Raw genomic sequence first — 14,900 nt, 5'->3', positions numbered from 1 at the left:
TAAGGATGGGGGGGCTAGGGAGGGTTGGGACTACCGGGGACTTGAACATGAGCTACAAGGAATGGTAGGTTTAGCTCATGGAAGGGAGATGCGGAAATGTATTTGACAAATACGGAAATTATAATCACCTAAATAAAGTGGACCGTTTGTTTAGATGGAGAAGAAGCAGAGAAACTAGAGGGTGCTGACTGATTGGTACAGGAGTTTGGGGATTATTGTATTGTAATAGAAAGTCATTAACGATACTTTTGAATAGAAGATGTAGCTTGTGTAGCAGGAGAAAAGTTGGAAATCATGTGCCAGAAGACTAAAATGAGGAAAGATTTTGCCTAAAAAGCCTGTTAGAGACTCTTATACAATACTTCTATAGACACGAATTTTATACTAGAGTGTTCCTGGGGAGAGGAAAAAGAAACAAGCGTGATGAAAGAGAAGTAGGATGAACACATTATGGGCAGAGAGGAAGAAATAAGGGGTTAGTCCAAGCCACCAAGGCAAGTCACAAAGGGATGAGGACGTACTGGCAGAAATCAGTTTTGGGGGCAAGAGAATTCGCTTGACTGTTGACATATTGCTGGAAACCGTGCTGAAGTCCAGCAGGCAGCAGGACTAAAGATCGGAAAATGATCTTTAAAGCGAGGTCACTAATTTTCATTCTCATAGTCATGCACATGTTTTGTTTTGTGTTTTAAATGAGCCAGTAGGTAAATGAATATGAATAAGTAAAAAATGAACAGTACATGTGATCTGACAGTTGATGTTGTAAGAAAGAATAAACTCTACAAGAAGATATGGAGGGGGAAAATTAAATAAATAAGAACCGAATCTTTTAATTTTCATCCAACTATGGACAAAGGAAGAAGTAAAAGAAAGAAAGAAAGGAAAGAGAAGGAGTCGCAAAAATGAAGGGAAAATCTGCAGCAACATGGAAGGACTTGGAGGGCATTATGCTAAGTTAAATAAGTCAGACAGAGAAAGACAAATACTGTTGTTATCACTTAGGTGTAGAATCTTAAAAAAATACAACAAAGTAGTGAATATACCAAAAAAAAAGATGCAGACTCACAAATATAGAAAACAAACTAGTGGTTACCAGTGGGGAGAGGGAAGTGGAGAGGGGCAAGATAGGGGTAGGGGATTAAGAGATACAAACTACTATGTATAAAATAAGCTACAAGGACATACTGTACATCGTGGGGAATATAGGCAATAGTTTACAGTAACTATAAATGGAGTATAACCTTTAAAAATTGTGAATCACTCTATTGTACACCTGTAACTTATATAATATTGTACAGTAACTATACTTCAATTTTTTAAAAAAGTGAAGGTAAGGCAAAGACGAGAGGATGTCAAGAAGAGAGAAAAATAGAACAGTAGCCTAAGGGAGGTATCAAGACTGAAAGAAGCTTTAGTGACGTTGAATTTGTGTGTGTGTGGGGGGGGGGTAAAATAAGAGAAAACTAGACACATATGAAGGCACAGGAGGAGACATCAATGAAAAAGTTCAGGTTAAATGTTTCATTCTTATAAGGACCGGTTGATACTCTCAGGGGCGAAGGCAGAGGGGAGAAAATTTGGGAGAGTTCCAGGAGGACTTTAGACCTGGCAGTGGTAGGGGTGGGGGGAGGTTTATTCTATTGAAAAGGAAAGAAGAGAAAATAAGTGATGATCCAGAGATATTTTGAGGTTTGAAGAGATATGTGCACAAAGATATAAGTAGGAAAGAAGAAGGAATACATGCCAGATGGTCTCAAACTAGGAACAAAATGGCTGGGTAAACCAGGCTTTAAGGAACCAACTGAATGAAGCCAAAAAGTAAAATTAATATTGAAGAGTTGAAGGGGCAAGGCCCTAGTATTGCTACTGTGAACAATAGTCACCAGGATTTTTACTGCTAAGTAAAACTTCCATCTGCAAATCTTGGAAGACTACCAGGTGTAACAGTGAGGCAAACAAAACTGTCAGCAAAAAAAAAAAAAGGAACTATCTTAAAACTCAATTCAATTAAAAATATATCTTGAGCATTGATTACATGCCAGGCACTATATTAGATAAGAGCAGGAAAATTTTAATGGAATTCTAGGACCTGGAAACTTGCAAAAAGTGAACATAAAATTTGTGCTAGTTTCTTAAAACTCTAAAAATGAGCTTCCTCTAACCAGGATGACTCAAGATGACATGAAACTGGCCTCAGATGACCCCTCCATTCTTTTCCATATCAGCTTGTTGGGAGAACTCTGCATATCTAGCCAAAAAAATTTAAGTGAGGATTAGGTAAACTAAGATACCACCAATAATAATGCTGTTGTGCTACCAAAGCCAGAAAGAAATAGTCTTAGTTATTACTCACTAATTTCCGTCTCATCCATCCCAACGGCTGTAGGTTTTCTCATGACCTACAACAAAGCATGAAAAGCACGATGAAATGATGTACAAAGATTTAACAGATGTTAAATATTGAATGACTACTGTTTCGGGAACACTATCCATGTCATCTCAATAAATCTTTATATCTTTATGAAGCAGGTATTATCATCCCCATTTTACAGGTGAGGAAATTAAAGCTGAGAGACAATAAGTAACTGCCCAAGGTGACTAAATCAGTAAGTGGACAAGCTCCAGCTGAAGCATAGCTGCATCGTTTTCCGAAGTCTGTAAATTTTCCGCCTAGCCTAGTGATGCTCAATCTTGGTTGCATATCAGAATAAGGTGGAGAAGTTTCAAAACATATCAGTGCCTAAGTCTCATCACAGACCAATGAAGTCAGAATGTCTGTGGGTGTGGAACCGGCCTCTGGGTGCTGAATGATCTTCCGGGTGACTCTCACGTGCGGTCACCACTGGGAACCACGCTTCTACATCAAGCTGCCATCATTCAGTCATCTTTCATCCCTCTGTCTTTCTCTGACTTCCTCAGAGTCAGCCTACTTTTTTATTAGTGCTTACACTGGACAATAAGAGCAAATACTATGTCTTCGTGACCTTATATTTTCAAATTCCTGGTTTTCTCATCTGCAATTGTCCCTTCTAGCTGAGACTTTATGATTCTATAATTAATAGGTGTAACATCTTTTAAATTTTAATGAGTTATATTTATATCTGTTATACACATAATACACATTATTCTTAGAAAATTATTTATCAAGTATTCACTATTTTTCAAGCACTATTCTAGGGACTAGGGGTATGGTAAGGAAAAGAAAACACAGGCTAATAAAGAGTCAGAATTTGAATTCAGCCTTTTAATTATAGGTTTAGTCCTCTTTCTACTTCCTTATACTCATATAGAGTACATTTATGTAGCTATTATAAAATTATTAAGGGGGAAGCTAATATAATCCAAGGGTTGGCTATGCAAACATTACGTTTATTACAATATATTCTGTATATGATTCCGTCTGCTCCAAAACATTTTCCTCACTATGCTATCTACTCTAATTCTTCTTTTACTATAAAGTCTGAAATTCCCACCACTCTTTAGAAATAGACATCAAATATAAAAATGACGATACTTCAGTAAGGGTTACTATCACCTGCTACTTACAGAAGTCCTGATTAAGAAGAGCTTAAGCCAATCAGTTCTTTACTTCCAAGAAGTCTGAAGACAGGTGGCTATTAACATTGGTTCAGTGGCTCACAGATGGCAAAGCCAGTATCTCTGTAATTCTCATGAGCAGAGTGACAAGATGGTGACAAGATGGATGTGCAGTGCCGTCATTCCCATCTACACTAAAGGCAGGATAAAAGAAAAAGGGGCTTTCTGTGTCAGCTGTCTGTCCCTTCCATCAAGAAAGCAAAACATACCCTGAATCCCCAGCTCACTCCAGCTCATATCTCTATAAACCTTGTTACATGATCGTATCTAGCTGCAAGGGAGACTGGGAAAGTGTGTCTTTTCTCGTCTCTTTAGTGAGGACTTGAGAGACAACGTCTAGGCTCTAGTCACACATTATTTAGAAGCCATATTTAAAAGGTACTGCATTTGCAAGGATATGTGGACCATCAGGAAGTCTAGCCTTTTCTCATCTGTTCATTCACATTACTTAATCAAATACGCTGAATGTTTTCTTGGAAAGCTCAGAGCTCCAAACCGAGGAATCCCGGAGTTTTTAGACAAGAAGAGGTCGAATGCCAATGATAGCCCTATACATCTGGAAACATCAAAAGGGACTAAGGATTTCAGCACCTCTGAGGGGTGGTTGGGGAGGCAGCTGCTCATAAACACGGGAGATCCAAAGAAGGGGTCTGTGGAAAGGTCGTGGAAACATGGACACAGTTTGGATGAGAGTTGGTCCTCTCTCCATGTAAACTGATTCTAATATTGCAAAAGTCATTTCAGTTTTAACTGCTTTATTGGGATATAATTTAAATACCATATAATTCACACATTTAAAATGTACATTTCAATGGTTTTTAGCATATTCACAGATATGTGCAAACATCACCACAGCCAAGTTTAGAACATTTTTATCCGCTCAAGGAAGCCTGTAATATCACCTGTCTATCCTTCATCCCCCACCCCTGTCTTAAGCAGCCACTAATCTACTTTGTATCTCCATAGAGCTGCTTCTTCTGGATGTTTCATTTAAACGGAATCGTATAATACGTAGCCTTTTGTGACTGGCTTCTTTCACTTAGCACTAGGTTTTCAAGGTTCATTCGTGCTGTAAATGCATCAGTACCCTATTCCTTTTTATAGCTGAATAATATTCCATCCTATTATTTATGTTTGTCCATTCTTTAGTTGATGATGTTTAGGTTGTTTCCACCTTTAGGCTACTCTGAATAACGTTGCCACAAACATTACTGTTTGAGTTTTTATGTGGACGTATATTTTCATTTCTCTTGGGAATATACCTGGGAGCAGAATTTCCGGATCTATATTAACCGTTTAAGAAATTGCCAGAATGTTTTCTAAGGTGGCTGCATCATCTTGCATTTTCACAAGTAGTGATAAGCGTTCTGATTTCTATACATCCTTGCCAACACTGTTCTCTTTTTTTATTCTAGCTCTTCTAGTTGGTGTGAAGTAATATCTCATTGCAGTTTTGATTTGCATTTTCCTGATTACAAATGCTGTTGAGCATCTTTTCATGTGCTTATTGGCCGTTTTTATTTCATCTCTGGAGAAATGTCTATGCAGGTCCTTTGCCCAGTGTTAACTGGGTTATTTGTCTTTTTTATTATTGAGTTGTAAGAGTTTTTAATATACTCTAGATACAAGCCTAATATTAGATAGATGATTAGTGGATACTTGCTCCATTTTTTTGGTTTTTTTACTTTCTTAATAGTGGTTTTTGAAGCACAAATGTTTTTAATTGAGATGTTGTCCAATTGATCTTGTTGTTGTTCGTGCTTTTAGTGTCATATCTAAGAATTCACTGCCCAGTCCAAGGTCCTGAATATTTACTGCTATGTTTTATTCTAGAGTTTTATAGATTTAGCTCTTACATTTGAGTTTTTGATCTATAATCAGTTGATCTCTGCGTATGGTGTGAGGTAAGGGTCCAACTTCATTCTTTTTCATTTGGCTAACCCATTTATTCAAAAGACTATTTTTTTTTTTGTCTATTCAATGGTTTTGGCATCCTTGTTGAAAACCAGTTGACTATGGACACATAGGTTTATTTCTGGACTCTCAGTTCTATTCCATTGATCTATATGTCTGTCCTTATACTAGTACCATACTGTCTTGATTACTGTTGCTTTGTTGTTAACTTGAAATTAGGAAGTGTGAGTCCTCTAATTTTGTTCTTTTTCAGGACTGCTTTGGCTATTTTGAATCTCGTACAATTCTAGATGAATTTTAGAATCCGCCAGTTGCTACAATGAAGCTAGCTGGAATTCTGACAGGGATTGCATCTTATCCGTAAGATCAGTTTGGGGAGATTGCCGTCTCATCAATAGTAAGTCTCCTGATCCATAAACTGGTTCTTATCTTGTCAAGGACATTTCTTACTGTCTCTGTGTTTGCCATTGTTCAGTCCCTTTTCACTTTATTGGTCATGTGTAAGCAGAGTGTAATAAGGAAACAGAGAATCGAAGTATAGTGGTATATGGACAAGGAACCATAATTAAGGAATAGAACATGGTTCCTGTGAATAAATCCAGGTAGAACAGTTTCTTGTAAGATCAATCTTTTGTGTTTGAAGGGAAATCCTAGAGGCATTCCATTCCAGCGCCTCATTTGGGGTCATCTCTTTCTTTCATATGCTGCAGCCCTGGGCTCCCTTTTTTTTTCTTTCTTTTTTATTGCTGTGGCTGCCATGGCAACGGTTCACATGGGCTGGAATAGAGAAGATGAGGCCTCCGCGGAGCCATCATTAGTGCTACTCTGGCCAGCAGGGGGTGCCAAGAAGAGCAGCCACTTGCACCTTCTGTTTGTAAGTGTTCACACCCACACCCAGGAAAGCAGAGGACCTGGAACGAACTGAGGGGTGATGTGTGTACTACTACAAAAGGAGATCTTGAACTCTCTGGAGAGGTTTTTAAAGATTTGTAAGGATTTCACTAGGAATTCATATCAGAACATAATGTGTGAGTGATTAAATAGATAGGAAAATTGAAACTTAAAAAATTTTCACTACAAAATATGACCTTTCCAGAAATCAGAGGTCATATTCTTATTTTTACTTCTTTCTGCTACACAGATTTAATTTTTATGTATCCTTCACTCAAAAGACTCCCACAGGTTAGCTTCTCTTTGTGCAGAGTGGTTAGACATCCTAAGGAATTAACAAATGTTTATTAAGTTGAATTCAAATGCCTGTTCTCTAGATGCTGAAGGAAATTCTGTTTCCATTCAGTATAGAGCAGTGAACTGACCACCCACCAGTGCTTTCCTAGAACCACAGAATGAAATTTCAAGAGGACACCTGGTAGCTCTTTTACAATTCCATTTCACGTATGCATCAGAATATTGTACCCTCACACACGTAAGCAGGCAAGCAGCTATTAAATTAAAATATGATGCCAAATACACTTTAAAAGAACTGTGGAGAACAAGGTAATGACCTCCTATCACCCTCCCCAAAGTACTGTGTGGATAGTCATGGATTTATATTTTGGGGTTTATATTATGTGGAATAATTTGCACAGCTCTGACGTGTGAGCTTGAAATCTTCAGATCTTTGACGCCTATGGCTGACAGTTTTTACCTTTGCAAATTCTTTGGTATGCAGCCAGTGCTGCCTGATACACAGAGTTGACTAAATATTTAGCAAATATTCATACAGTTACTCAGCGCATTAATTATTGAACAAGTTTCCACTCGACCATCCTTCTTTTTGCTACAGCTAATTCTCCGTCGCTCCACTGACATCTGTTCTGGGGAGAGGCAGAGAAATAGCCAGCTCAGCAACTTTTATTCCTTTCAAGGTTATGCATTAAAGTGTGAGAAAGCAAGACACCCATGAAAGCTACATCACTGGCTTGGCTAGCTTAGAAGTTTAAATATATAGATGAAATTCCTAATGGGTATGTGTGTTTTGCTTTTTGAACAAACTTATTTTTAAAGTAACTCTTTAATAATCTATTAACTGACAAAAAAGAAATTTTTTTTTTGCAAAGCTAAATTTTTTTATTACAGAAGACAAAATATTTTCCACTGAGTAACGTTCATAATAATAATTATGAATTACAACAGAAGCCCTGTTCTTGATGAAAATATTCTAATTTTAATGGCTTATTAAAAACATTTATTTAGTTATTGAATATTCAATCTAGTTTATCTTATAGACCTTAGATATTTCTAAATAATGAAAGCCAATACGTTTATAACCACTTAAACTGAAATGTACAAGTTCTGTTTTCAGTAGCTTTTTCTTCTTTTTTTTGAATTTTATTTTATTTTTTTCTACAGAAGGCTCTTATTAGTTATCCACTTTATACATATTAGTGTATATATGTCAATCCTTTAAATAGCTAAAAAATAATTATTTCCATAGAGACTAATTATAGTATATTCTCCTGTGCAGTATTTCATTTTTTTTCCAGAGGAAACCCAGGCTAGCTTCTCTATTCCCATTTTACAGAGGAGGCAGATGAGGTTCTGAGCTACTCACTGATTTTTCCCAAATTCACACAACTGATAAGTGGCCACACTGGCACTGGGACTTGTGTTCCGTTTTATGTAGTGTAGCATAGCTATGTATATTAAAGGGAAAAAATGGAAATATTTGCTACTGGGATCAATAGGATTTTATTTTAGCAATGTTTTCATCATTCTCTGTATTCAGAATTGAAATTACATTATGCACAATTCTCCTCTTGATTTTGATAGACTATACCAAAAAGAAGTTACTGTTTCCATAAACCAGATCAGAAGAAATGGGGGAGAAGGCGGACCCGGGGATTTTTGTCCCCTCGTAGAGCAGCTGTGCTACAGCACTGGGATAGTCTGGACCAGAACGAGCAGGTGTTCAGGGATCAAGTGATTGCATCATCACCGCCAATCAGTCATCCAAAAATTCATAACCTTAGAGAAGACGGTAGAAATAAGATAGGTCGAGGGGGGGAGGGGCGGTGCAGAGGAGGAAACCAATTACTGTCAATATTCAACTGCAGCATAGTCTTAAATAACAGGATTCTCTTTGGGATCTTTAACATAGAATTTGCACTCCTCGGAAGAATATCATTTCCATTACAGAGTTTGATTTCCGCTTTCAGTTAGATCTAGGTAATTTATATCTCCTTCATAGAAGAACAGATCCCAAGCTACCATGCAAGCATCAGGCATCTCAGCATTTCTGTATTCCAATCTAGTGCAGAGTTCTCATTTCTACACCCTTTAATTGGGTCAGCAAGATTTTGTTTTTCCATCAAACATTCTCAACAAGACGTTATAATGTCATATCATATGCTATGTCTCTTCATTTTTTCCCTAATAACATTATCATAGTTTACCCATTTGGGCAGTCTACTTAAAATCTTAAAACTAGGAATTTAAACAATATTTTTGGGATCACAGTAAATAAAGATTTTGAAACAAAACACCTTAACATGCTTCTAAAGTATCCTTTTGTGAAGAAATGCTTAAAAACAAAAGATTTGCTATACATGTGATAATTAATATCTATTATAAATAGGTCAGGATTTCAAGGTTACTGACCAACCATTAATTACTAGTGTATTGTTTCAAATAAATAATAATACAGATTATTTACAACATTATCAGCAGATGTGTTCATGTTGTAAAACACGGGTAGTATATTTAATTAGTTGTAAGTAATACAAATGCTCGACATAAACTCTTGAGACTTCAGATGTGGAGATGGTTTGTGAAAAGCTTTGAAATCCACTGGCACACACCATTCTTTCATTCAAGACAAATATGTGGACGAATCAGCAGGAGTCCATTCTGGCTTCCAGAGAGTGCCCTGGAGCTGTCCACAGGAAGGTGCTGGAAAAGGCAGCCGCAGATGGTCCAGGTACACAATTATTTCAGCCTGAAATGCAGCAGAATAATCAGACTCATGTTAGGGTATTTCTACAATTACATGACCTGGAAACGGCTTCATGAAGGGTTTCAGGGCCACCTTCAATCTCCTTTGATGATTATAAAGAAAAGATATTTTTTTCCTAAGAAATAGGGAGAAGATTCACGTAAGACAAGGAATCATTTATTTAGTCTCAGATTTAAATGACATTCCTAATAGGTACCTGGCTCAATTGCTAAAAAACTGGCATTTTATTCCAGAAGATTTAAGTTCTTTATTGAAGAATGCTAAGTTCAGACTCTCCGGATGTTCCTAATATTTCCAAATCCATATTGGAAAATCAAACATCATTTAAAAAATCAGCTATTTACCTCCAACAGAGTTGCCCTCCTAGCACACTGAAAAGAAAGGGGACAAAAGGATTTGTAGTTTTAGCAATATACAAGGACTGGCTTTCAGATCCGTGGTAAAGGTCAGGTGTAATATTCAAAAACAAATTAAAAGGCAGCCATTCTATTGGACTCAGAAGATTCCAGCAAGCATTGGGTACCCATGGGCATTGGCTCAAAATGTGTTTATTGTGATCACACCCCAGATGATGCTGCAAGCACTATTAAGGACCCTATTCACCACCATCCTTCTTGCATTATGTATGCAGTTATTGTTTTGCATTATGCACTATCTAAAATGATACAAAAACATTTTGCTGAAAAATAAACCACTGGTTTTATGCTTAACACCAGGATTACAAAATGCGATGTCATGAATTATTCATATCGTTCGATTTAATGTAATCATTTTCTCCCCAGCGCTAAGCCTCTGTGAATGGTGTCCTATGCAGCCACTGTTTTGAAGAACTTAATACGAGGGGGAGAAACACCTGGCATTAACCGACAGTGAATTAGGCCCATTGTCACTCTGGAAAAAACACTGCAGTTTAATCTTTGATCTTCTGTACATCCTAATTCCAAGGAGCATTTATCAGCGCTACAAAATGAACCAACCTCGGGAATTTATGGAAATATTGACCTCGACGTCTAGACACAGATGTATACAAGAGTGCACATACACATTTGAAATGTGAACTCTAGAACGGAATCCGTCTCTGTTTCTTTCAAAGCAATAGCAGGATCTATTTTGAATGTGTTTACACTAATAGCAAATAGATTTTGATACACATTGATAATTTATTTAGATCAAATCTTTCAGAGAAGAACTGACCTTAGGACAAAGCCTTTTGAGAAAGATAGATACATCAATGCAACTTAGCCTGCAGATTAAAGTAATTTATCTGCAAGGCAGCCCCGCCCCTCAAAAAAAATCAAAACCGAGAGAAAAGAACACTTCTGAACGTTTGAAACTCTTTAGAGAAAGTACAAACATTGGCTTAAAACTGGTAGAAGAAACTTTTAAAAATCAGAATCTCCTTCTGGTGGCCTATCTTTGACTTTGAATCCATGTTTAACGAGAAAAGTTATACCGAAATGTTTCTATTACTCTTAAATTAGAAGATGCTTCGTTCTGGGATTGAATATAAGACTGTGTTATTAGTGAGAAGAGAAGAAATGCAGCCAGCCTGATTCCTAATCCCAGCCCCTTTCAAAGTCCAGCCCCCAAGCATCTCAAAGTGGTACTCTCATCTACCCTACCACCCACAGGATGGGGTAGGGAGACCCAAATGATGTACTGAGAAGTAAAACACATCCAAAACGCTGAAGTGATCCACAGATGTGAGGAGTTATTACTTAAAACCAAAAATGTCTGTAACCCGTACATGTCTGTAATCTACAGAAGGTTGGAATGGATACTGATACGGGTATCAGTAAGAAAGTAAGAAAGGTTTAAAAAAAAAAAAGGAATTGACTTAACCCAAAGAAAAGAACAACATGCATAGCAATTTAAAAATTAAATGGTACCCAAATCTATATGGAATAACTCACCCAGGTAATCAGGAAAAGGAAGGAAAGTTTGTACATAGTGTCAGGCAAGATCACAGTCACAGTTCCAGGACAATTTTTATCTCTCGCGGCACCTAGTATAGCATCTGGCACATAGTTGGGACTCAGCCAGTGTGGCCTGATTGAAAATGAAGATAGCTACCATGGTCAACCAGTAATTCAACGTTCAGTCTTTCTAAGGTCAGTGTAGTCTGTCAACTGCTCCTCTGTGATAACAAACGCCTGAAAAACTTGAAACTTGGGCTTTACCAAAATAATAATTGACAATGTTTGCCGCTTTTCAAAACAGCAATGGGGTATTTTAAGAGGTGCCGGGGCAGGGGGCCGGGGAGTAGCAAGAGAGGCAGAGCAGTGGATGGAAAGTATTCCTTAAACTAATGGCTTCTTTGATTTGTTTCTATAACAAATCTCTTTTCTACTTCATAGGTAAAGGAAAATTTCTCTTTCCCCTAAATAAAAATTATTAGGCACTTTGTCTATCAATCTTAGAAGCAGGCTTCAACTAGTCTCATTAACATTGTGAACTGGGCCAGAAGAAACCGTGTCATGTCATAAGAGCAGCCTTCCTTTCATTTCAAGAGCACCTTGACCTTCTCCAGCACCCTGTGCTCCTATCATCGTTCTCACTGCTTCCCAGGGCGGCTGTCTGGTCTCCCGAGGGTCCATCGGTACAGGGTGATCCCCAGAGACAGTCTGCACGGGAAGCCTTTAGGGTCAGCTTTTCATTTGCTCACTTACACACCCACGGTTTTAAAACATTATCATGGCTCCAAATCCAAAAAATGTTTGCGCTTTAAAAAAAAAAATCTGGAGAACTGAGAACCAGAGCCGGTGCTTTAAGCCTCTCCGTGAAGCTACAGCCTAATTACTGCCTGCTGCGTGGCGCAGTTAAACACAATCAGTCAGAAAGCCTTAAAGATACAATATCCCTTTTCACAAACTGTCTGCTTGTCAATTCCAAGTCACCCCCCTGCTTTAAATCAACCAACCACAGAGCTGTTATGAACAGCAACTGATTTTCCATGCAGTGCTGCAAAACAAAATCACACCGTATCCTATTTTTAATGGCCACAGTTTTTCAACTACATAACAAGAGTTAGCTGGCACTGCTGAGCTGAATGGTATCAAAAAAATGGGTTCAAGTAGAAATAGCATGGAACCCTTGAAGTGAACAAGTACAGACCCAATTACAACCGCTCAGTACCAATTACATCCAAATAACAGTGGAGCAAATTCCCCCTTAACAGTTATATTGTAGACATCAACTTCTTTTATTTTTGTTCCTCTAGGTTACAGCTTGATACTTAAAAGGAAAGAAAAAGGCTGAATCATAAATATTATTTTATTAATACATGGTCTATTTATGCACAAAGACCTTTCTGTGATGTCAGCTTAGAGACACGGTACCTTGGTCACCATAGAGAGAAGTGCTCTGCTTCTTTCTTGCAGAGTTCGTGGTCTGTCAGGAATTTCACTTGGGAAAATCAGATTTTCTTCCTTGTGTATTGCTCATTAGAAATGATCTTCCCTCAAACAATACTGTTTTCAATTATTTGAGCCTTAGAGATATAAACAGACACTACCAGGGAATTTTTTTTTCCTTTTTAAAGGAAACCTAGCCCCATCTCCAAAGTAGTGGGTAAAATTAGGCATTCCATGAATTAAGGAAGCTGCCACTCGGGCCCCTGGGGGTTGATACATGACAGGTGCCTTAATAGCTAGAAAGAAAAAAGGAAGAAAGGGAAATAGAAAAACAAATGAGGCTGAATGGGAGTTGAAGAGATGGAAAAGAAGGTGCAAACACCAAATAGGTCCTTAAAACACGGAGACAAGGTATGAGGAAAGAAGCAGCAAGGGAGACCAGATTAAACCAAGCAAACCAAGGAAACGTAGCTCTAGCGTATGTGTGGTGTTTTGTTGACTATCAGAGAAATGAGGTCCCTTCAATGTCATCCTGTCTAACCCTGGACCACATACTACCCCAGTGGTCACCCTTGCTCTGCTGGAATGTTCTGCTATAGCAGCCAGCGTTCACTTATTCCTTGGGTATTAACTTCACTTCCAACTTCTTCCAGGCCAGTATGGGCTCTAGAGTCGTCTGTAACAGCAGAACACCGGCTGCACCTTTCCAAGGCTGGCCACTCAGGCTTGAGGAAGGTAGCGAGAGAAATTAATGATGTCTCCAAGGCTTCAACAACATGCTTCAGAGGATAGGAGCACAGTTGTGAACAAGTAGATCCTTCTTTATTTGCCCCTTTGCTCTGCCCATTTTCTCATTATTCAGAACCATGAGATGGAGCATGTGGCCCCTAATTTCCCCAGCTTGCTATCCTTTGCTCTTTCCTCTTTTCCAGTTCAGTGTGAGCTTCATCCTGAAACACAGCAAAACAGAATATGCACCTTGGGGTGTAAGATGAAATGCAAGTTCTTTAAAAGTTTTCATTCAGAATAAAAGCTAAACAAGAGACATGCCACTGATACCAAGAAAAGTGTTAGAAAGCTACCAACCATCTCACCTTAGAGACGAGGAAACTGAGACTTCGGATGACCATGAATTCAATGGCACATTTGTCGTCAGCAAGCAGGGGTGTCAACGGCAGTGACACCTGGCATTGATTCCAAGACTCGTGGTAGCAGGGGGAATGCTATTTATTGTACATAGTGACTCACAAATCTAGGTTATGTGAACTATAAAAAGCCTGACTCAGAACCCCAGAGAGCAAGGAGGTGATACTGCTTGAAATATAGGCCATAGATTGCGGTATGAGGGTGTTTGTAGGATTATCTTTCAAGGCAGCACGATCCAGGCAGCATTGAATATAGCCATAGGTCCACTGATGAATAGGTGTCAGGAACTTTATAACATTAACTACAATAACTTGTGATGGTAATCAGCATATATACTTCAGGGCGTTCTTGGTGAGAGGGAGGGAGAATCGGGGTATAGCCGAGGTGGAGGTTGTGAGGCGATGAGCCTGTGATGCAAGTGCGCCTGGGGGTGGCCAGAGAGGGCAGGAGAAGCCAGGGCCCCAGACCCACCAGCAACCCAGGGCCAAGTCTCTGTCAATCTCTGCTATCTCTTTGTCCCTCTGGAAGGTCAGGGAGAAAAGTTATAAACGTTTCCATGCCCAACTTCAACATCTCCCCCAGAATGTTAAAGCAAGTCTACCTTCAGGACATTTGAATGATTTCAACCGCTCCTGCCTTGCCTCCAATTTCCCCAACCTCTGTCAATAACTGACGTTCCTTTAGACACTGAGAGCTGAAATGACCTAAAATGCAAATGCTTGGATGAGGTAATGTTTAATCAGTGAAATAAAAAATAGAACCAATCCATCAAAAGGCAAAGCCTGACTTGTGATCTTTTCCTGTTTTGACGGAGGAGTCTGTAAACAGTAGGAGGATACTGGTTACCTCACGTACTGGGGAGAAGAAATCAGTTTTAAAAGAGAGAGAGCTGAAGACACAGAAAGAACATTTCAACGACAGCCAACACAGCAGGG

At 38.6% G+C, this 14,900-nt stretch overlaps 1 long non-coding RNA gene across 1 annotated transcript; it reads right to left on the bottom strand.

Moving 5' to 3' along the window:
• Positions 1-7,658: 7,658 nt before the first annotated feature.
• LOC132593736 (uncharacterized) lies at positions 7,659-14,015 on the bottom strand. Its single transcript, XR_009559525.1, has 3 exons — positions 13,914-14,015; positions 12,805-13,769; positions 7,659-9,448 (listed from the first exon to the last, which is right to left on the bottom strand). It is a non-coding gene; the product is annotated as an uncharacterized lncRNA (long non-coding RNA).
• Positions 14,016-14,900: the final 885 nt, after the last annotated feature.

Source organism: Globicephala melas, chromosome 17 (assembly GCF_963455315.2).
Source record: "Globicephala melas chromosome 17, mGloMel1.2, whole genome shotgun sequence".
Lineage (NCBI taxonomy): Eukaryota > Metazoa > Chordata > Mammalia > Artiodactyla > Delphinidae > Globicephala > Globicephala melas.
This window is presented reverse-complemented; position numbering and strand designations above follow the sequence as displayed.